Source organism: Gorilla gorilla, chromosome 5, assembly GCF_029281585.2.
Source record: "Gorilla gorilla gorilla isolate KB3781 chromosome 5, NHGRI_mGorGor1-v2.1_pri, whole genome shotgun sequence".
Lineage (NCBI taxonomy): Eukaryota > Metazoa > Chordata > Mammalia > Primates > Hominidae > Gorilla > Gorilla gorilla.
In genome coordinates, this window is record NC_073229.2 from 109,952,989 (window position 1) to 109,977,260 (window position 24,272).

Here is a 24,272-nt window from a genome sequence, read left to right on the forward strand (position 1 = left end):
GGAGGCAGGATGGTGGTGGGTGCAAGTCTGTGTGCATTCTCTGTGCACTGCAGTAAGGGATGATTGCACAGGGTGAGGGAGGGTTCACTGTTCTTCATGCCTAATTTCAATCCTGCAGTAGTGTTGATACAAGGACTAGGTGCTGGCAGATTCAGGGCCCACTAAGGCTCTGACTGTAATGGTGCTTGGTGGGCAAGGCGGAATGAGGTTGCACTTCTGCTGCAGCAGTGGCAGGGCACGTTGTATGCACACATGTGTCCTAGTGGGTCAAGAAAAGCAAAATCTGCCTATACACACATGTGCTGGCAAAGTTATGTGCAAGATTGCTCTGGGATCAGGGGAACCTGCCGTGTGGGGAGGGGGTGGGCAGTCTGTGCATGGCTGTGGGGGCTGCTCTGCTGGAGCTTTCTGCTGGTCAAGCATGGTCTGCCAGTGCAGAAGCTATGATGCAGATCTCCAGGGCATCCAAGGCTGCACTGCAAGCAGGTGTGGCCGAGCTGAAGTCCTGGGGGAGGACAGCAGACCAAGGGGGGCTCAGGTTGGACTGGCCCAGTCTGATAGGCAAGACTGCCATGCAAAGTTCAGGCCCTACAGTTTTTCTAGGTCTAAAGTCTCCTATGGGAGCAAGCTGAACCTAGGGAGATGGCTGTTTCTGGCCATGCTCCACTGCAGACACTCCTACACCAAACTCTTTGGGCTACACATTAGCTGGCTTGCTGTACTACCACTTCTCTAAACAGCTCTCCCTGCCAGCTTGAGTGTTTGTGGTGGTCAAGGGTTGCCTCCTGCTGGGCTTCCAGATGCCCTTTGTGAGAGCACATTGCTCTTTGCCAGTTCAATGCTCCCATTTCCCTAGAGTCACTGGGGGCCTGGAAAAAGTCCTCATGCTCAGTAGCCATGTGCACGGTTCCCAGTTCCTCCCCTTCCATGTCAGCTTCTATGTCTTCCCTTCATCTACTCTTGATGCCTTCCCTCTGAAGATCTGTTACAAGTGCACCAGTAATCTCAGTTCTCAGTGGCAGTTGTTCTGCCTGGCTGCATCTAGTCAGCCATATTGTTCTGTCCTCTGTCAGTTCTAATAGCTTTTTGGTGGAGTCTTTGGGTTTTTTCAAATATAAGATCGTATCATCTGCAAACAAGGATAATTTGACTTCCTTCTTTACAATGTGGATGCACTTTATTTCTTTATTTTGTCTGTTGCTTTAGCTAGGACTTCCAGTACTATGTTGAATAACAGTGTTGAAAGTGGGCATTCTTGTTGGACTCCAGATCTTAGAGGAAAGGCTTTCAGTTTTCCCCCATTCAGTATGATACTAGCTGTGGGTCTGTCATATATGGCTTTTATTACGTTCACATATGTTCTTTCTTTTTTTTCTTTTTTGAGACAGAGTCTTGCTCTGTCGCCCACGCTGGAGTGCGGTGGCATGATCTTGGCTCATTGCAGGCTCCACCTCCCGGGTTCAAGTGATTCTCTTGCCTCAGCCTCCAGAGTAGCTGGGACTACAGGTGCATGCCACCACGCCTGGCTAATTTTTGTATCTTTAGTAGAGACGGGGTTTCACCATGTTGGCCAGGGTGGTCTCGGTCTTCTGACCTTGTGATCTGCCCACCTTGGCCTCCCAAAGTGCTGGGATTACAGGCATGAGCCACTGTGCCCAGCCTGTTCTTTCCATACCAGATTTTTGAGGGTTTATCATAAAGGGATGTTGAATTTTATCAAATGCCTTTTCAGCATCAATTGTAATGATCATATATCTTTTGTCCTTCATTCTGTTGATATGATGTATCACATTGGTTGATTTGCATATGTTGAACCATCCTCGCATCCCTGGGATAAATCCCACATGATCATGATGAATGCTCTTCTTAATGTGTTGTTGAATTCAGTTTGCTAGTATTTTGTTGAGGATTTTTGCATCAATGTTCATCAGGGATATTGGCCTGTAGTGTTTTTTTTGTTGTTGTTCTTTGTCTGGTTTTAGTATCAGGGTAATACTGGCCTCTTAGAATGAGTTTAGATATATTTCCTCTTCCTCTATTTTTCAGAATAGTTTGAATAGGATTGACATTAATTCTTCATCAAATGTTTTGTAGAATTCAGCAGTGAAGCCACTGGGTTCCAGGCTTTTCTTTGCTGGGAGACTTTTTATTATCGCTTTCATCCTGTTACTTGTTATTGGTCTGTTCAGGCTTTGGATTTCTTAATGGCTCAATCGGGATTGTATGTATCTAGAGATTTATTAATTTCTTCTTGATTTTCCAATTTATTAACCAATGGCTACTCATAAAAATCACTAATGATCCCTTGAATTTCTGTGGTATCAGATACAATGTCTCTTTTTTATTTCTGATTTAATTTATTTGGATCTTGTCTCTCTTTTTCTTAGTCTATCTAAAGGCTTATCAATTTTGTTTTATATTTTCAAAAAAATGGCTTTTTGGTTCATTGATCTTTGTATTGTTTGCTTCATTTCAATTTTATTTATTTCTGCTGTCATATTTATTATTTCTTTTTTCTGCTAATTTTAGGTTTGGTTCTTGCTTTTATTGTTTTTTAAGATTCATCATTAGGTTACTTATTTGAAGTGTTTTTTTGATATAGGTTGCTTATTGCTATAAACTTCCCTCTTGGTGCTGCTTTTGCTGTACTAATCTCACAGGTTTTGGTATGTGGTGTTTCCACCATCATTTGTTTCAAGAAATTTTAAAATCTCCTTTTTAATGTCTTCATTGACCCACTGTTTATTCAGGAGCATGTTGTTTAATTTCTATGTGTTTGTATAGTTTCTAACATTCCTCTTGCTATTAATGTCTAGTTTTATTCCATTGTGGTCAGAAGATACTTGATATTATTTCTTTTCTTTTACTAAGACTTGTTTTGTGATCTAACATATGGCTTATCCTGGAGAATGATACATGTGGTGAGAAGAATGTGGTATTCTGCAGCAATGGGAGAAAATGTTCTGTAAATATCTACTAGGTTCATTTGGTCTATAGTGCAGAATGTTTCATGTTTCTTTGTTGATTTTCTGCCTGAAAGATCTATCCAATGCTGAAAATGTGGTGTTGAAGTCTCCTGTTAGTATTGTATGGGAGTCTATTTCTCTCTTTAGCTCTAATAATATTTCCTTTATATATCTGGTCCATATATAGTTACAATTGTTATATCCTCTTGCTAAATTGACCCCTTTATCATTATATAATGACCTTGTTTTTTCTTATAGTTTTTGTCTCTAAATCTATTTTTGTCTGATATAAATATAGCTACTCCTGCCTCTTTTGGTTTCCATTGGCATGGAATATCTTTTTTTCATCTTTTTATTTTTAGTCTATGTGTGCCTTTATTGGTGAAATGTATTTCTTTTCAGCAGCAGATTGTTGGATATTTTTAACATCCATTTAGCCACTTTATGCCTTTTGATTGTAGAGTTTACTCTACTGCATTCAATATTATTATTTATAAGTAAGGATATACTTTTGTCATTTTGTTATTTTCTGGTTGTTTTGTGGTCTTCTCTTCCTTCTTTTCTTTCTTCTTGTCTTCCTTTTAGTTAAGATGATTTTCTCTGGTGGTGTATTAGTCTGTTTTCACACTGCTGTTAAGAACTGCCCAAGACTGGGAAATTTATAAAGGAAAGAGTTTTAATTGACTCACAGTTCAGTATGGCTGGGGAGACCTCAGGAAACTTACAGTCATGGCAGAAGGTGAAGGGGAAGCAAGACAGCTTTTTCACAAGGTGGTAGGAAGGAAAATGAATGCAGGAGGAACTATCAAACACTATGAAATCATCATATCTGGTGAAAATGCACTCACTATCTTGAGAACATCATGGGCAAAACCTCCCTCATGATCCAATTGTGTCCACGTGGTGTCTCCCTTGTCATGTGGGGATTACAGGAATTATAATTCAAGATGAGATTTGGATGGTGACACAAAGCCTAACCGTATCAGGTGGTATGATTTAATTTCTTGCTTTTTAGTTTTTGTGTATCCATTGCATATTTTTTTGATTTGAGCTTACCATGAGGCTTGCATGTACTATCTTATAACCCATTACTTCAAACTGATGACTACTTAACACTGCATACACACAAAAAGAAAATGAATAAAAACTTTGCATTTTGGCTGGGCACAGTGGCTCATGCCTGCAATTCCAGAATTTTGGGAGGCCAAGGCGAGTGGATCACCTGAGGTAAGGAGTTTTAGACCAGCCTGGCCAACATGGTGAAACCCCGTCTCTATTAAAAAAAATGCAAAAATTAGCTGGGCATGGTGGCACATGCCTGTAATCCTAGCTACTCGGGAGGCTGAGGCAGGAGAATCACTTGAAGCTGGGAGGTGGAGGTTGCAGTGAGCTGGGATGGGGTCACTGCATTCCAGCCTGGGTGACAGAGTGAGACTCCATCTCCAAACAACAACAACAACAGCAATAAAAGAAAACCTCTGTACTTAAACTTTGTCCTCTGCTGTTTAACTTTTTGTTGTTTCTATTTATATCTTATTGTACTATTTCTTGAAAATTTATTGTAGTTATTGTTTTCAATTGGTTTATTTTTTAGTCCTTCTACTTAGGATAAGAGTAGTTCACACACCACAATTACAGTGTTATAATATTCTGTGTTTTTCTGTGAACTTACTATTACCAGTGAATTTTGTACCTTCAGATGATTTTTTTTTATTCCTTATTAACCTTCTTTTCTTTCTGATTGAAATACTCCCCTTAACATCTCTTGAAGGACAGGCCTGGTGTTGATGACATCTCTCAGCTTTGGTTTGGAGAGTTTCTATTTCTACTTCATGTTTGAAGGATATTTTCGCTGGATATACTCCCCTAGGGTAAACTTTTTTTTCCTTTAGCACTTTATATACACCATGCCACTCTCTCCTGTAAGGTTTCCACTGAAAAGTCTGCTGCCAGATGTACTGGAGCTCCTTTGTGTGTTATTTCTTTCTTTTCCCTCACTACTTTTTGCATCCTTCCTCTATCTTTGGCCTTTGTGAGTTTGATTATTAAATGTCTTGGGGTAATGTTGTTTGGATTTGATCTATTTTTGTGTTCTACAACCTTCTCGTACTTAGATATTGATATATTTCTCTAGGTTTGGAAACTTCTGTGTTATTATCCCTTTGAATAAACTTTCCACCTGATCTCTCTCTCTCTACTTCCTCTTTAAGACCAATAACTCTTAGATTTGGCCTTTCAGTCTGTTTTCTAGATTTTGTAGACATGCTTTATTCTTTTTTATTCTTTTTCTTTTGTCTCCTCTTACTGTATATTTTCAAATAGCCTACCTTCAAGCTCACTAATTCTTATTTCTGCTTGATCTAGTCTTTTACTAAGAGACTCTGATGCATTCTTCAGTATATCAGTTGCATTTTTCAACTCCAGGATCCATTTTTTAAGATTAATTTTTAAAGCCTAGGCAAGTACAGTAGTGAGATGGCAGGAAAGAGCAGAACAGGGAATTCAATCTGTGAACAGTTGTATAACTGTGAACAATTTAGATAACGTACTACCTTCGGACTAGCCTCAACTCCAGAGTTTCTGCTTGATTCTTTTTAATTATTTCAATCTATTTGTTAAATTTATTTGATATAATTCTGAATTCCTTCTCTGTGTTATCTTGAATTTCTTTGAGTTTCCTCAAAATAGCTATTTTAAATTCCTTGTCTGAAAGTTCGCATATTTCTGTTTTTCCAGGATTGGTCTCTGGTGCCTTATTTAGTACATTTGATGAGGTTATGGTTTTTCTGGATGATTGTGATGCTTGTGAATGTTTGTTGCTGTATAAGCATGGAATAATTAGGTATTTATTGTAGTCTTTACAGTCTGGGCTTGTTTGTATCCATCCTTCTTGGGAAGGCTTTCCAAGTATTCAAACAGACTCAGGTGTTGAGCTCTAAGTCGTATCTATGTTAGTTGGGTACCCAAAGCCTAGTTACACTTTGGTTCTTGTAGTTTCATAGAGGTACCACCTTGGTGGCCTTAGAGAAGATCTGAAAGAACTCTCTGGATTACCAGGCAGAAACTCGTGTTCTCTTCTCTTACTTTCTCCCAAGCAAACAGAGTCTCTCTCTTTGCTGAGCCACCTGGAGCTGGGGGAGAAAGTTAGCACTCCTGTGGCCACTACCACTGGGACTGCACTGGGTGCCACCCAAGGCCTGTTGTAACCACTACCTGGTTATTGCCTATGTTTGCTCAGGGCTCTAGCACTCTATCAGCAGGTGGTGAGATCATCCAGGCTTGTGTCTTTCCCTTCAGAGTGGCAAGTTCCCTAGGACCCAGGCAGGTTCAGAAGTGCCATTCAGGAGCCAGGGACTGGATTCAAAAGCCTTAGAAATCTACCTGATGCTCTATTATACTGTGACTAAGCTGTCACTCAAACCACAAGACAAAGTCCTTCCCAATATTCCCTTCTTTTTCCATAGGCAGAGGACCCTGTCTTCATGGCAACCACAATGACTTGGCCATGGAGAGTACTGCCAGGCTATCGCTGATGTTCACTTAAGGCTCAAGGGCTCTTCAGTCAGCTTGCGGTGAATGTTGCCAGGCCTAGGACTTACCCTTCAGGGAAGTGATCCCCACTTTGACCTACAGTAAGTCCAGAAATGCCATCCAAGAGCCAAGGCCTGGAACCAAGGACCCCAAGAGCCTGCTTGGTGTTCTTTCCCACTGTGGATGAGCAGGTACCTAACTGGCAAGACAAAATCTCCTTTACTTTTCCCTCTGCTGTTCTCAGTTAGGAGTCTTTCACCAGAGCCATCACAGCTGGGAATGTATTGGGTCTCACCTGAAGCCAGCATGTCTCAGAGTCTCACTCAAGGCTCGTTACATGTGCCATCTGGTTATTGCCGCTGGTTATTCAGGGCCCAAGGGCTCCTTATTCAGCAGGTGAAAAATTCTGCCAGGACTTGGTTCTTCCCTTCAAGGCAGTGAGTTCCCTTCTTGTGCAGGCTGTGTCTAGACAAGTCATCCAGGACCCAGGGCCTGGAATGGGAGGCCTCATGATTCTGCTCAATGCCTTATTCTACTATGGCTGAGCTGGTGTATAATATACAAGACAAAGTCTTCTTTACTCTTTTCCTCTGCTCTCCTCAAGCAGAAGGAAGAAGTCACTTTCACTGCTGTGAGTCACACTGCCTGGGGTTTGGGATGGGATAGTGCAAGCATTCCCTTAGTTTCCCCCACTGGTATCTCACTAGTTCATGTGTCCCCCCAGTGTACTTGCATCAAGCCCAGCAGAACACTAGGACTTGCCTAGGAATTGCAGTTCTTGTGTCCTAGATTTCCTTTGAAGTTTGTTTAGTAACCCAGAGCCCTTTAGCCCATGGTGTCGAGGCTTGCTGAAACTCAGGTTCCAGCAACTGGGATGGACAATTCACCTTTGGCTAGGGCTGGCCTAAATACTCTCTCCATGAGCAAGCATTGGCTGAGTTCAGCATGTTTTTTCTGTTTATTTTTTCTTTTTTGTTTATTTTTCTTTGTCTTTTTTGTGGTCTCCGCCCCCCGCCCCCCACCACCCCATGGTTTTTCTTTCTGCTATGTGAGGGCAGCACTGATTTGAACACAAAGATCCACAGTTGCTGTGATCTCTGTCCCCTAAGCATGCAAGCTATCTCCCTGTGTTAGGTGGCTGCTGTCATGGGATGGGGGAGGGGTGGCATCAGTGATCGAAGACCGTCTTTCCTACCCTCTTCTGTGCCTCTTTCAGCAATATGAAGTTGACACCAGGTAGTATGAGTGGTCACTTGACTTTTGGTTCTTATGAAGGTGCTTTTTTGTGTAGATAGTTGTTAAATTTGGTGTTCCTGCAAGGAGGAGTATTAGTGAAAGCTTCTATTTGACCATCTTGCTCCACCCTCCAAGGACTTTGTAATTATTCTCCCATTCACCATGAATTTGTTTCTCTCTACAAGATTATCCTCATAAATATAAAAACATATTACATTTCCCATCTAAAACCAAACATTTCAAAACAAAACAAAACAAAATACATTTCTTGTCTTTACATCCCCTTCCTACTAACTTCTTATCTATCTTCTCTCTTTCATGGTTAGCTATATGAAAACACGGTTTCTGGTCAGAGTCTGTACTTTCTCACCTTACCGCCTTTCACCAACCCACTCAAGTTGGACTTCTGTTTTTCAGGTCACTGATGACTTTCATATTTCCGAATGGTTACACCCACCCCTAAGTTTTTGCAGTGCTTAAGGCAAGAGTTCAAATGAAGAGCTACAAAACATGTTACCAAGTGTTTAGAAGTTACAAATCAAGCTTTTAGACTGTTTAATAAAATGTGTCAATTTTTTTACCTTAACAAACATAACTTTATATTCACTATATGGTATTGAAAAAAAGCTCGAAGTGTTTTTCCTACTTTTACTCGTGCTCCACTTAACACTTCTAACACCAGATTTGTGTGGGGTCTTTCCCTGCAGACCAACTAGTTCTCCAGTGGACACCAGCTGGGTGCTCTATAATTCAATTCAATTCTGACATTATTTGTGGATAATGTTAAATCCCAGAGGTTAGGGGCTCAGTTCCACAAGACTGCTCTCGCTTCAGATGTCAATTGCAAGTACAATTGGCCTTCCATATCTCAGGTTCCACGTCTGAGCATTCAATCAACCAGGGGTCAAAAATATTAAAGAAAAACAATAAAAGCATACAAAACACAATAATAATAATACAAATAAAAACCAACACAGTAAACAGTTAACATAGTATTTATATTGTATTAGATATTATACAATCTCTCTAGATTGCTATTACTATTACTATTAGTGTAGAGATAATCATCTCTAGATTTGTCTAGAGATGATTTACAGTATATGGGAGGATGTGTATAGTTTATATGCAAATACCCCACAATTTTATATAAGAAACTTAAGCTCGCCCGGCCAGCCGCCCCATCCGGGAGGGAGGTGGGGGGCAGCCCCCGCCCGGCCAGCCTCCCCGTTCGGGAGTTGGGGGGTGCCTCTGTCTGGCCGCCCCTTCTGGGAAGTGAGGAGCCCCTCTGCCTGGCTGCCACCCCGTCTGGGAGGTGTACCCAACAGCTCATTGAGAACGGGCCATGATGACGATGGCAGTTTTGTCGAATAGAAAAGGGGGAAATGTGGGGAAAAGATAGAGAAATCAGATTGTTGCTGTGTCTGTGTAGAAAGAGGTAGACGTAGGAGACTCCATTTTGTTCTGTACTAAGAAAAATTCTTCTGCCTTGGGATGCTGTTAATCTATAACCTTACCCCCAACCCCGTGCTCTCTGAAACATGTGCTATGTCCACTCAGGGTTAAATGGATTAAGGGCGGTGCAAGATGTGCTTTGTTACACAGATGCTTGAAGGCAGCATGCTCGTTAAGAGTCATCACCACTCCCTAATCTCAAGTACCCAGGGACACAAACACTGCGGAAAGCCACAGGGTCCTCTGCCTAGGAAAACCAGAGACCCTTGTTCACTTGTTTATCTGCTGACCTTCCCTCCGCTATTGTCCTATGACCCTGCCAAATCCCCCTATGCGAGAAACACCCAAGAATGAACAATAAACACTAAAAAAAAACACAAAAAACAAAAAAAACCCAAAAAAACTACTTTGTGTCCCATTCATCAGATAAAACTAGTCCTCTAAAAAAAAAAAAAAAAAAAAAGAAACTTAAGCTTCCTTGGATTTTGGCATCCGTGGGTGTCCTGAAACCTATCTCCTTTGAATGCCAAGGGACAACTGTAGTAGGTTGTCACCCATACTTCTACCAGACTGGCTGTAGATTGGCGTTCCAATGACCCCCCTCCTAAGGTTTGATTAATTTGCTAGAGTGGCTTACAGAACTCAGGGAAACACTTTACTTATGTTTACATGGTTATTAATAAATGATACAGATGAATATCCAGAGGAGATAAATAGGACAAATCATGAGGAAAGGAGCCCAGAGCTTTCATCCTTTTTCTGGGTGCCAGCTATCTGGAAGCTCATCCAAACTCAGTTTTTTAGGGTTTTTATAGAGACTTCATTATGCAGGTAAGATTGATTAAATCATTGGCTATTGGTGATCAGCTCAACTTTTTTATTATTATTATTATACTCTAAGTTCTAGGGTACATGTGTACAATGTGCAGGTTTGATACATAGGTATACCTGTGCCATGTTGGTTTGCTGCACCTATCAACTCATCATTTACATTAGGGATTTCTCTAATGCTATCTCTCCCCCAACCCCCCACACCCTGACAGGCCCTAGTGTGTGATGTTCCCCACCCTGTGTCCAAGTGATCTCATTGTTCATTTCCCACCTGTGAGTAAGAACATGGAGTGTTTGGTTTTCTGTCCTTGTGATAGTTTGCTGAGAATGGTGGTTTCCAGCTTTATCCATGTCCCTGCAAAGGAAATGAACTCATTCTTTTTTATGGCTGAATAGTATTCCATGGTGTATATGTGCTACATTTTCTTTATCCAGTCTATCATTGATGGACATTTGGGTTGGTTCCAAGTCTTTGCTATTGTGAATAGTGCCACAATAAACATATGTGCATGTGTTTTCGTAGTAGCATGATTTATAATCCTATGGGTTTATACCCAGTAATGGGATTGACCAGTGATGATGAGTATTTTTTCATGTGTCTGTTGGCTGCATAGATGTCTTCTTTTGAGAGGTGTCTGTTCATATCCTCTGCCCACTTTTTGATGGGGTTGTTTGTTTTTTTCTTGTAAACTTGTGTGTGTTCTTTGTAGATTCTGCATATTGGCCCTTTGTCAGATGGGTAGATTGCAAATTTTTTTTTCCCATTCTGTAGCTTGCCTGTTCACTCTGATGGTAGTTTCTTTCGCTGTGCAGAAGCTCTTTAGCTTAATTAGATCCCATTTGTCTATTTTGGCTTTTGTTGCCATTGCTTTTGTTGTTTTAGTCATGAAGTCCTTGCCCATGCCTATGTCCTGAATGGTATTGCATAGGTTTTCTTCTAGGGTTTTTATGGTTTTAGGTCTAACATGTAAGTCTTTAATCCATCTTGAATTAATTTTTGTATAAGGTGTAAGGAAGGGATCCAGTTTCAGCTTTCTACATATGGCTAGCCAGTTTTCCCAGCACCATTTATTAAATAGGGAATCCTTTCTCCATTTGTTGTTTTTGTCAGGTTTGTTGAAGATCAGATGGTCGTAGATGTGTGGTGTTATTTCTGAGGCTTCTGTTCTGTTCCATTGGTCTATATATCTGTTTTGGTACCAGTACCATGCTGTTTTGGTTACTGTAGCCTTGTAGTATAGTTTGAAGTCAGGTAGTGTGATGCCTCCAGCTGTGTTCTTTTGGCTTAGAATTGTCTTGGCAATGCAGGTTCATTTTTGGTTCCATATGAGCTATAAAGTAGTTTTTTCCAATTCTGTGAAGAAAGTCATTGGTAGCTTGATGGGGATAGCATTGAATCTATAAATTACTTGGGACAGTATGGCCATTTTCACGATATTGATTCTTCCTATCCATGAGCATAGAATGTTCTTACATTTGTTTGTGTCCTCTTTTATTTCATTGAGGAGTGGTTTGTAGTTCTCCTTGAAGAGGTCCTTCACATCCCTTGTAAGCTGGATTCATAGGTATTTTATTCTCTTTGTAGCAGTTTCTGTGAATGGGCGTTCACTCATAATTTGGTTCTCTGTTTGTCTGTTAATGTTGTATAGGAATGCTTGTGATTTTTGCACATTGATTTTGTATCCTGAGACTTTACTGAAGTTGTATATCAGCTTAAGGAGATTTTAGGCTGAGATGATGGGGTTTTCTAAATATACAATCATGTCATCTGCAAACAGGGACAATTTGACTTCCTCTTTTCCTAATTGAATACCCTTTTTTTCTTTCTTGCCTGATTGCCCTGGCCAGAACTTCCAACACTATGTTGAATAGGAGTGGTGAGAGAGGGCATCCCTCTCTTGTGCTGGTTATCAAAGGGAATGCTTCCAGTTTTTGCCCATTCAGTATGATATTGGCTGTGGGTTTGTCATTAATAGCTTTTATTATTTTGAGATACATTCCATCAATGCCTAGTTTATTGAGAGTTTTTAGCATGAAGGGCTGTTGAATTTTATCAAATGCCTTTTCTGCATCTATTGAGATAATGATGTGGTTTTTGTGATTGGTTCTGTTTATGTGATGGATTACATTTATTAATTTGCATATGTTGAACCAGCCTTGCATCCCAGAGATGAAGCTGACTTGATCATGTTGGATAAGCTTTTTGATGTGCTGCTTTATTGGGTTTGCCAGTATTTTATTGAGGATTTTCACATCGATGTTCATCAGGGATATTGTTCTAAAATTCTCTTTTTTTGTGTGTCTCTGCCAGACTTTGTTATCAGGATGATGCTGGCCTCATAAAATGAGTTAGGGAGGATTCCCTCTTTTTCTATTGATTGGAATAGTTTCGGAAGGAATGGCACCAGCTCCTCTTTCTACCTCTGGTAGAATTCGGCTGTGAATCCGTCTGGTCCTGGACTTTTTTTGGTTGGTAGGCTATTAATTATTGCCTCAATTTCAGAGCCTGTTATTGGTCTATTCAGAGATTCAACTTCATCCTGGTTTAGTCTTGGGAGGGTGTACATGTCCAGGAATTTATCCATTTCTTCTAGATTTTCTAGTTTATTTGCATAGAGGTGTTTATGTTATTCTCTGATGGTAGTTTGTATTTCTGTGGGATCAGTGGTGATATCCCGTTTATCATTTTTTATTGCATCCATTTGATTCTTCTCTCTTCTTCATTAGTCTTGCTAGCAGCCTATCAATTTTGTTGATTTTTTCAAAAACCCAGCTCCTAGATTCATTTATTTTTTGAAGGGTTTTTTTGCATCTCTATCTCTTTCAGTTCTGCTCTGATCTTAGTTATTTCTTGCCTTCTACCTGCTTTTGAATTTGTTTGCTCTTGCTTCTGTAGTTCTTTTAATTGTGATGTTAGGGTGTCAATTTTAGATCTTTTCTGCTTTCTCTTGTGGGCATTTAATGCTATAAATTTCCCGCTACACACTGCTTTAAATGTGTCCCAGAGATTCTGGTATGTTGTGTCTTGTTCTCATTGCTTTCAAAGAACATCTTTATTTCTGCCTTAATTTCGTTATTTACCCGGTGGTCACTCAGGAGCAAGTTGTTCAGTTTTCATGTAGTTGTGTGTGGTTTTGAGTGAGTTTCTTAATCGTGAGTTCTAATTTGATTTCACTGTGATCTGAGAGACAGTTTGTTGTGATTTCTGTTCTTTTACATTTGCTGAGGAGTGCTTTACTTCCAATTATGTGGTCAATTTTTGAATAAGTGTGATGTGATGCTGATTAGAATGTATATTCTGTTGATTTGGGGTGGAGAGTTCTGTAAATGTCTATTAGGTCTGCTTTGTGCAGAGCTGAGTTCAGGTCCTGTATATCCTTGTTAAACTTCTGTCTCATTGATCTGTCTAATGTTGACAGTGGGGTGTTAAAGTCTCCCACTATTATTGTGTGGGAGTCTAAGTCTGTTTCTAGGTCTCTAAGTACTTGCTTCATGAATCTGGTTGCTCCTGTATTGGTTGCATGTATATTTAGGATAGTTAGCTCTTCTTGTTGAATTGATCCCTTTACCATTATGTAATGGCCTTCTTTGTCTCTTTTGATCTTTGTTGGTTTAAGATCTGTTTTATCAGAGACTAGGATTGCAACCCCTTCTTTTTTTTGCTTTCCATTTTCTTGGTAGATCTTCCTCCATCCCCTTATTTTGAACCTATGTGCATCTTTGCACGTGAGATGGGTCTCCTGAATACAGCACACTGATGGGTCTTGAGTCTTTATCCAATTTGCCAGTCTGTGTCTTTTAATTGGGGCATTTAACCCATTACATTTAACGTTAATATTGTTATGTGTGAATTTGATCCTGTCATTGTGATCTTTGCTGGTTATTTTTCCTGTTAATTTATCCAGTTTCTTCATAGCATCGATGCTCTTTACAATTTGGCCTGTTTTTGCAGTGGCTGGTAGCAGTTGTTTCTTTTCATGTTTAGTGCTTCCTTCAGGAGCTCTTTTAAGGCTGATCTGGTGATGACAAAAATCTCTCAGCATTTTCTTGTCTGTAAAGGACTTTATTTCTCCTTCACTTATGAAGCTTAGTTTAACTGGATATGAAATTCTGGGTTGAAAATTGTTTTCTTTCAGAATGTTGAATATTGTCCCCGACTCTCTTCTGACTTGTGGGGTTTCTGCAGAGAGATCTGCTGTTAGTCTGATGGGCTTCCTTTTGTGGGTAAGTCTACCTTTCTTTCTCACTGCCCTTAACACTTTTTCCTCATTTCAACCTTGGTGAATCTGACAATTATGTGTCTTGGGATTGCTCTTCTTGAGTAGTATCTTTTTGGTGTTCTCTGTATTTCCTAAATTTGAATGTTGGCCTGCCTTGGTAATTTGGGGACGTTCTCGTGGGTAATATCCTGAAGACTGTTTTTCAACCCGTCTCCATTCTCCCTATCACTTTCAGGTACACCGATCAAATGTAGATTTGGTCTTTTCACATAGTCCCATATTTTTTGGAGGCCTTATTTATTTCTTTTTACTCTTTTTTCTCTAATCTTGTTTTCTTGCTTTATTTCATTAATTTGATCTGCCATCACTGATACCCTTTCTTCCACTTGACCAAATTGGCTATTGAAGCTTGTGCATGCATCACGAAGTTTTTGTGCCATGATTTTCAGCTCCATCACATCATTTAAGTTCTTCTCTACACTGTTTATTCTAGTTAGCCATTCGTCTAATCTTTTTTCAAGGTTTTTAGCTTCCTTGTATTGGGTTGGAACATGCTCCTTTAGCTCAGAGAAGTTTGTGATTACCAACCTTCTGAAGCCTACTTCTGTCAACTTGTCAAGGTCATTCTCCATCCAGCTTTGTTCCGTTGCTGGTGAGGAGCTGTGATCCTTTGGAGGAGAGGAGGTGTTCTGATATTTAGAATTTTCAGCTTTTCTGCTCTGGTTTCTCCCCATCTTCATGGTTTTATCTATCTGAGATCTTTGACTTTGGTGACCTACAAATGGGGTTTTGGTGTAGATGACCTTTTTGTTGATGTTGATGCTATTCCTTTCCATTTGTTAGTTTTTATTCTAACAGTCAGGTCCCTCAGCTGCAGGTCTGTTGGAGTTTGCTGGAGTTCCAATCCAGACCCTGTTTGCCTGGCTATCACCAGCGGAGGCTGCAGAACAGCAAATGCTACAGAACAGCAAATATTGCTGCCTGATCCTTCCTCTGGAAGCTTCATCCCAGAGGGGCAGCTGCCTATATGAGGTGTCTGTTGGGCCCTACTGGGAGGTGTCTCCCAGTTAGGCTACACTGGGGCCAGGGACCCACTTGGAGGAAGTCTGTCCATTCTCAGAGCTCAAACTCCATGCTGGGAGAACCACTGCTCTCTTCAGAGCTGTCAGACAGGGATGTTTAAGTCTGCAGAAGTTGTCTGCTGCCTTTTGTTCAGCTATGCCCTGCCCACAGAGGTGGAATCTAGAGGCAGTAGGCCTTGTTGAGCTGCGGTGGGCTCTGCCCAGTTCGAGCTTCCAGGCTGCTTTGTTTACCTACTCAAGCCTCAGCAATGGTGGATGCCCCACCCCCAGCCAGGCTGCCATCTTGCAGATCGATCTCAGACTGCTACACTAACAGTGAACAAGGGTCCGTGGGTGTGGGAGCCATGAAGCCAGGCACAGTAGAGAATCACCTTGTCTGCCGGTTCCTATGACCTTGGGAAAAGCATAGCATTTGGGCAGGAGTGTCCTGTTTTTCCAGGTAGTCCATCAGCTTCCCTTTGCTAGGATAGGGAAATCCCCAAACCCCTTGCGCTTCCCAGGTGAGGCACCACCTGCCCTGCTTCGGCTTGCCCTCCGTGGGCTGCACCCACTGTCCAACCAGTCCCAGTGAGATGAATCAGGTACCTCAGTTGGAAATGCAGAAATCACCCGTCTTCTGCATCAATCATGCTGGGAGCTGCAAACCGGGGCTGTTTCTTTTCAGTCCCTCTGTGTTGATCAGCTCAACTTTTAACACTTCTCACTTCCCCTAAGGTTTTAGGGGGGCATGAAAGTTGTTATGCCTAACCAAGCCTTGATCTTTTTAGCCACTGACCTTCATTCTGAGGTTATATGCTCCCTTCCCACTGGCACTAGCCACCTCATGAACATAAAAATAAAAAACACACTCTCATTTTTCAGGGGATTCAAGGATTTTAGAAGATGTATGCCCAGGCACGAAGACCAAATAAGCATATGCCACAATATCACAATGACCTAGATGGTCAGGTTTGAATTTTGAAATCTCAAACTCTTCAGAGTTTCTTGCTACAATGTGGCAGCATAAGACAAATATCTCCTGACACCTGGCCTATAATTTATTCTCTTCTCTTGATATCTTGTATTTTGTATCTGTATCTTGCACTTTGTATTAGGTTGAACGGTATTCCTTCAAAAGATATGTCCAAGTCTTAGCTCCTGGCACTTGTGAATGTGATCTTATTTGGGATTAGGGTCTTTGTGGATGTAAGTAAATTAAGGATCTTAGATGAGATCATCCTGGATCATGGGTGAGCCATAAATCCAATGACTGCTGTTCTTACAAGAGAAAGGAGAGGGAGATATGACACAGTGACATGGCAAGAAGGACATGTGAAGGCAGAGGCAGAAATTGGGGTTATGTATCTATTATACAAGAAATGCTGAGGATTGCTGGAAGCATCAGAAGCTGGGACATAGCCACAGAACAGAGTCTTAGTTCATTTTCTATTGCTTATAACAGACTACTGGAAACTGGGTAATTTATAAAGAGGAATTCATTTCTTACAGTTATAGAGGCAGAGAAGTCGAAAGTTAAGTGGCCATCTCTGTTGATGTCCTTCTGGTTGATGGGGAATCTCTTCAGTGTCCAGAGATGGTGCAAGACATCACATGGTAAGGGGGCTAAGCGTGATAGTTCAGGTCTCTCTTGCTTTTAAAAATGAAGCCATCAGTCCCATTCCTATGATAACCCATTAATCCATTAACCCATTGATATGGTTTGGCTCTGTGTTCCCACCAAAATCTCATATCGAATTGTAATTTCCACATGTTGAGGGAAGAACATGGTGGGAGGTAATTGGATTATTGGGGTGTTTCCCTCCATGCTGTTCTCATGATAGTGAGTTCTCACAAGAGCAGATGGCTTTAAAGTGTGGTACGTTTCTTTTGCCCTCTCTCTCTCTCTCCTTCTCTTGCCTGCAGCTGTGTAAGACGTGCCTTGCTTCCTCCTTGCCTCCTGCCATAATTGTCAGTTTTCTGAGACCTCTCCAGTCATGTGGAACTGTGAGTCAATTAAACCTCTTTTTAAAAATAAATTACCCAGTCTCAGGTAGGATCTTTATAGCACTGTGAAAACAAATGAATACATCCAGTAATCCACGAATGAATTAATCCACTCATGTGGGCAGAGCCTTCATGACCCAACCACTTAAATGTCCACTTCTCAAAAATGCAACATTGGGGATTAAGTTTCTTTTCTTTTCTCTTCCTTTTCTTCTCTTTCTTTTTCCTTTCCTTTTCTTTGAGTAAGGGTCTTGCTTTGTAACCCAGGCTGGAGTGCAGTGCCATGATCATGGTTCACTGAAACCTTTATCTCCAAAGCTTAAGCAGTCATCCCACCTCAACCTCCTGAGTAGCTGGAACTACAGGTGTAGGCCACCACACTGGGCCATTTAATTTTTTTTGTAGAGATGGGGTCTCACTATATTGCCAGTCTGGTCTTGAACTGCTTATCTCAAGTGGTCCTCTTGCCACAGGCTCCCAAAGTGCTGGGATTATAGGCATAAGCTACCATGCCTGGTGGAGAGTAAGTTTCAATGTGAGTTTTGCATGGCACAGACATTTAAAACATAGCAAATAGATCTTTCCTCAGAGCCTTCAGAAGGAATCAACCCTGCCAATACCCTAATTTTGAACTTTTGGTCTCCAGAAATTTGAGAAAATAAATTTTTGTTGTTGTAAGCCACCAAGTTTGTGGTAATTTGTTATGGAAGCCCTGGGGAAAAAAGACACTCTTGAAACAGCCTTGCATGCACAAGAATGGACTCCCCAGCTCAGGCATCACAACTGTGACCTCACCCCATGAAATTAATTGTCCTTTGGTTACCCTTTAGGCCAACAGATGTGTACAACAGCTCAGTCACCTGTCAAAACAGACCTGAGGATGAGGCCCATTTTGGTCCTTTCAGGCTGCTATAACAAATGTTCTTAATCTACTTAATTTATAAATAACAGAAATTTATTGCTCACAGTTCTGGAGGCTGTGAAGTCCAAAATCAAGACACTAGCAGATTGATGTCTGGTAAGAAATAGCCCTCTCTTCTTCTAAGATTGTTCCTTCTTACTATGTACTCATATGACAGAAGGGATGAACAAGAAACCATGGGTCTTTTTTCTAAGGGAATTCATCCCATTTATGAGGGCTCCATCCATGTGGCTTAATCACCTTCCAAAGACCTCATTTCTTAATACTACTGCATTAGGAATTAGGTTTTAACATGTGAATTTTGGGGGACACAAACATTCAGACAATAGCAAGGCTCAAGCAGGCTTGAAAGTGGCTTGAGGTCATTGAGACAGGGAGTTCTGGGTATGCATATATAATCTTGGAAGGATGTAGGTTCTGATTGGTGCCTCCCTTTGGCCTTGTGGAATCCTTGCCGCATAGACAGCTGAAGAGGTATCAGAGGGAACTTGCCAAAAGCTCCTTGCTTAGTTCTAAGAGTGTGTGTTGGTTAATTTTATATGTCAACTTGACTGGGCTAAGGAATACCCAGATAGCTGGCAGAAAATTATTTCTGGGCATGTCTGCGAAGATGTTTCCAGAAGAGATTAGCATTTAAATTAGTCTAATAAGTAAAGCAGATCTACCCTCACAAATATGGTAGGTCATCATCCAATCCATTAAGGGCCTGCCTAGAACAAAATGTGGAGGAAGGACAAATTTACCCTTTCTGTTTGAGCTGAAACATTCATTTTTTCCGATTCTCAGACATAGATGCTTCTGGTTTATGGGCCTTCAACTCATACTGGGATTTATATTATTGGCTCCATTGGTTCTTCAGCCTTTTGGCTTTGAGTAGAACTGGCTTTCCTGGGCCTCCAGTGTGTTGATAGTGGATTGTGGGACTTCTCAACCTCCATAATCATTTGAGCCAATCCCTCGTTATAAATCTATTTCTATATATCTATATATGTCATATTGGCTCTGTTTCTCTAGAAAACCCTGATGAACACAAGGTGGTACTGCTAATGGTCTCTTTCTGTCTAGGTTATTTAACTTCTTAGCAGCATTTTATTCAGTTAATCACTATCTCCTCCTCTCTTCTCTGAAACACTTTTCTCATTTGGTGCCTGCGGTCTCTCACTCTCCTAGTATTATTGCCACCTTCTTGGCCACTCTTTTCAGTTTTCTTTGCTGGTTGTTCTTCTTTAAATGTTGGAGTGCCCTACCTTCTTTATGTAGCTATACTCTATCTTTAGTATTCTCTTTTCTCTCTCTTTTTTTTTTTAGACAGGGTCTCATTCTCTTGCCCAGGCTGGAGTGTAGTGGCATGATGTTGGCTCACTGCAACCTCAACCTCCTGAACCTCCTGTGTTCAAGTGATTCTCCTGCCTCAGCCTCTTGTGTATCTGGAATTACAGGCATGTGTCACCATACCTGGCTAATTTCTGTATTTTTAGTAGAGACGAGGTTTCACCGTGTTGGCCAGGCTGGTCTCAAACACCTGACCTGGAGGTGATTCGCCTGCCTTGGCCTCTCAAAGTGCTGGGATTACAGGTATGAGCCATCGTGCCCAGCCTTCTTCTTTCTTTCTTTTTATTTTTAAAATGAAAGCAAGTTTATTAAGAAAGTAAAGAAATAAAAGAATGGGTACTCCATAGCCAGAGCAGCAGCGTGGGCGGCTTGACTGGATATACTTATTTTTTGATCATAGGGGTGGATTATTCATGAGTTTTCCAGGAAAAGTGTGGGTAATTCCTAGAAATGAGGGTTCCTCTTCTTTTTAGACCATAAAGGTTAACTTCCTGACATTTCCATGGCATTTGTAAACTGTCATAGTGTGGGTGGGAGTGTCTTTTAGCATGCTAATGCATTATAATTAGCATATAATGAGTAGTGAGGATGACTAGGTCACTTTCATTGACATCTTAGTTTTGGTGGGTTTTGGCAGGCTTCTTTACTACATCCTGTTTTGTCAGCAAAGTCTTTGTGACTTATATCTTGTACTGACCTCCTATTTCATTCTGTGACTAAGAATGCCTAACCTCCTGGGAATGCAGCCCAGCAGGTCTCAGGCTTATTTTATCCAGACTAATATGGTTTGGCTCTGTATCCCCACCCAAATTTCATGTCAAATTGTAATTTCCAATGTTGGGGGAGGCACCTGGTGCGAGGTGACTGGATTTTGGGGGTGGATTTTCCCCTTGCTGTTTTTATGATAGTGAGTGAGCGCTCATGAGATATGGTTGTTTGAAAGTGTGTAGAACTTTCCCCTTCACTCTCTCTTCCTCCTGCTCTGGCCATGTGAAGACGTGCCTTTCTTCCCCTTCACCTTCCACCATGATTGTAATTTTCCTGAGGCCTCCCCAGCCATGCAGAACTGTGAGTCAATTAAATCTCTTTTCTTTGTAAATGACCCAGTTTCAGGTATGTCTTTATAGCAGTGTGAGACTCGACTAAAACACAGCCCCTATTCAAGATGGAGTCACTCTGGATGGAATGCCTCGGACATATTCCCCCCTCCCTTTTACAAGGGGACCCTTAATTCTAAGGGTTGCAGAAGGATGAAGATCCATCTTCTATAACTTCTTCAGACTGAATAGAGGTGATGATATTTCTGCCTATTAGGGTATCTTGTATTCAGTGTAGAGAGGAGCTCAGTCTGAAAGCATCAATATGGTAAGGGCCATCTATAACTCTGAGTTCTGACCAAAGGTGATATCCATCCCTCTTGTTTGTTCTGAGCTGAAACCAAAGTTCACTGGTTGGTTCAAAGGAATAAGCAGGGTCAGTTGCAGGTCAAGAACTCTATACAGCTGGGGTCCCCAACCCCTGGGCCATGGACTGATACCAGTCTGTGGACTGTTAGGAATTGGGCTGCACAGTAGGTGGTGAGTGGTGAGCATGTGAGCAAAGCTTCATGTTTATTTACTGTTGCTTCCCATCACTTGCATTACTGCCTGAGCTCTGCCTCTTGTCAGACGAGTGGTGGCATTAGACTCTCATAGAATTGTGAGCCTTATTGTGAACTGCACATATGAGGGATCTAGGTTGCATGCTCCTTATGAGAATCCAATGCCTGATGATCTGTCAGTGTCTCCCATCATCCCCAGATGGGACTGTCTGGTTGCAGGAAAACAAGCTCAGGGCTCCCACTGATTCTACATTATGATGAGTTGTATAATTATTTCATGATATTATATGTTACAATGTAATAACAATAGAAATAAAGTGCACAAAATATTTAATGTGCTTGAATCATCGTGAACCCCCACACCCCACCCCAGTGAAAAAGTAGTCTTCCACGAAACCGATAACTGGTGCCAAAATTGTTGGTGACCACTGCTGTACAGGGACTGTGTATACAAAATATGAGGCCAGTTTTCCAAACAGGATTTTATCAGCTCTATGAGTAAAATTTGATTCCTTAAAAGTGTCTGTTTTTATCTAAAAGCCTTGGTAGGAAAACCAGTATCTCAAATTGTGTCCCAAAGTGTCACCAATTGTTGGCTAATTGGTGCTGCAGTCAATTTCCTTGGGGTTGGGGGGTCTCTTTAGTATAATCCCTTTGTGGTCCCTCAGGAAGATGTTACTGGAAAAGGGTCTGATCTAGACCCCAACAGAAAGTTCTTGGACCTCACACAGGAAAGAATTTGGGGGAAGTCCATAGATTAAGGTGAAACCAAGTTTATTAAGAAAGTAAAGGGATCAAAGAATGGCTATTCCATAGGCAGGACAGCCTATCTTTAGTATTTTCATGCAGTTTTCTTTAAATGCTCATGTCTATCAAATTTGTATCTTTAGCTCAGCCCTCTCCTGAACTCCTGACTTTTGTATTCAATTATGTTTTATGTCTCCATTTGGAGAATCTAGTAGGGTTCTAAGAATTCACATGTCCAAAAGCACTCTTCAGTACCCCTAAACTTGTACCTCCACCAGGATTCTCAATCTCCATTAATGTACTTTCACCTATCCCATTGATCAGGGTAAAAATCTTAGAGGTGTTCTTGAGTCTCCCTCTTACTCTCTGCATCCAATTTGTTGGCAAATTATCAGTTGGGTTTCTAAAATACATCCTAAATCTGACAACTTATTTTCATCTTCATTTTTATTAATTTAAACCTTGGCTAAGCCAGAGACTGGGTTTCTCCCTAGTCTTGTGTGCACACAGTTTTGCACACAGGACAAATGGAAGTAATAAATATCTAAACCAGATTATATCACTCTTCAGCTAAAGCCTTAATTGGGTTCCTGTCGTGCTTTGAATAAAATCCCGAATCCTCTCTGTGGCCTCTGTGACTTGCCCTTGCTCACCTCAGTCTTCATCCCCACCACTCTTCCCTTTGCTCACTGTAGTCCAGCCACACTGACACTCTTGCATTCTCAAACATGCCAAGCTTAATTCTGCCTCAGAGACTTCTGTGATTCTGATTCTCTCTTCTCAGACCTCAGATGTTTGCATTCAGGGTCCCCTCATTTTTGACGTTTCTGCATTCTGTTCTCCTATTTAAAATAGACATGTAATTACCCAGCAAACTCTCTATCCAATTACCTTGTTTTAATTTTTTCATAGTACTCATCTCTAAGCTCCATAGGGTGGAAATTGTATGTTTTGTTATAGTGTCTTCAGCACCAATAACTGTGTCTGTCAGAGAGATAGTTGGTACTCAGTAAACATTTGTGGGGTTAAGGCATGTATAAGATAAAATTTCTCATCTTTGGAGTAGGTTATTTTTATATGTAAATAATAATACAAAATAGAAAGTGGCAAATTTTTGTAGGAAAGCCAGATGTAAAATGCTATGAGTGTTTAGGGGCAAAAAATAGTATTATATGGTGATCTCAAGGAAGTCTTTCAGAAGGTCAAATTTGAGTTGGGTTTATACAAAGTAGGCACTTCAGAGATGGAGAGGAAAAGACATTCTGAATAATATGTTATTATAAGCAAGATTTAGAGATGGAAAGCTTAGAGTGCATGTGGAGAAGAGGAAGTTGTTTTGATTGAAGGACAAGGGAAGAGCAAGTGTGGAAAACAAGGTTGTGATTTCTATTAGGGTCAGTCTTTGGAGTACTTGTACGATTACTGGAGAACATGGTGTTCATTCTGTAAGCAATGGGGAAGGGTTTGTGTAGGAGAGTAACATAATTGGAGCGGGGGGCTCTGGAAGGTCACTGGGAATTATGTATGAATGGATTGCAGCAAGGAAAGGTGGTATGTAGGTGGTATGTTACAGGAGTTAATTATATGACCAGTATACTTTTCCAAATGGGCAGTTTTGAGTTGCTGGACTCTGAGTGAGAGAGGTGGCAGAGGGAATGGAGAGGGAAGCAGGAGTGTGATAGAGATGGTAAAAGCAGAATCAGTAGACTTGACAGCTAATTGGTCTTACAAACTGTGACATTCCTCCTCTTTCTGTTTTAGTATTTATTTTACTGCTAATTGCTATTAGCTGTAGCATTAATCTTAGTAATTGCAATTATTTGAATGTTTGATAAAAGCTATTATATTAATGTTCACAATTTTGTAATCAGTTTTGTCAAAAGTCTTAAAAGCTAAGTAGCAGATGCCTGCTTTCAGAGGATAATAATGGATCACCACATGCTAGATACAATTACAAAGTTAAAATTGCTCTCACACTGTACATTTATGAGGACAATAATCCCTTGGGATGCTATTTAAAATACACAGAGCCAAATCCTACCCTCAGGCTGAATTAATGAGTCTCCTGAACTGTGAATGCTTGTCAGTTGGCAGAATTTAAATCTCATCAAATACAGTGGAAGGGTTTCCATGCACACTATATTTTCCTCCATGAGAAATAAATTTATATAATTATATTATGCAAGATCAATAGATTTCTATCTTTCTCTCTCTCTCCGTGTGTGTGTGTTTGGATGCACTGATATGTTTACTGTCACCAATGAACAGGAACCCATTTTACGGGTAACCCATGTATGGTAAAGTCTGATAATATATTATTGCTGGGCATTGAGTGGTGAATCTACAGTGTAATTAAATACATGTCTTAAT

General features: G+C 40.8%; 1 pseudogene; it reads left to right on the forward strand.

The window, feature by feature from the left end:
- The window catches only part of LOC101152038 (heat shock protein HSP 90-alpha A2-like), an 85,576-nt pseudogene that overhangs the window by 52,748 nt on the left and 8,556 nt on the right, over positions 1-24,272 (forward strand).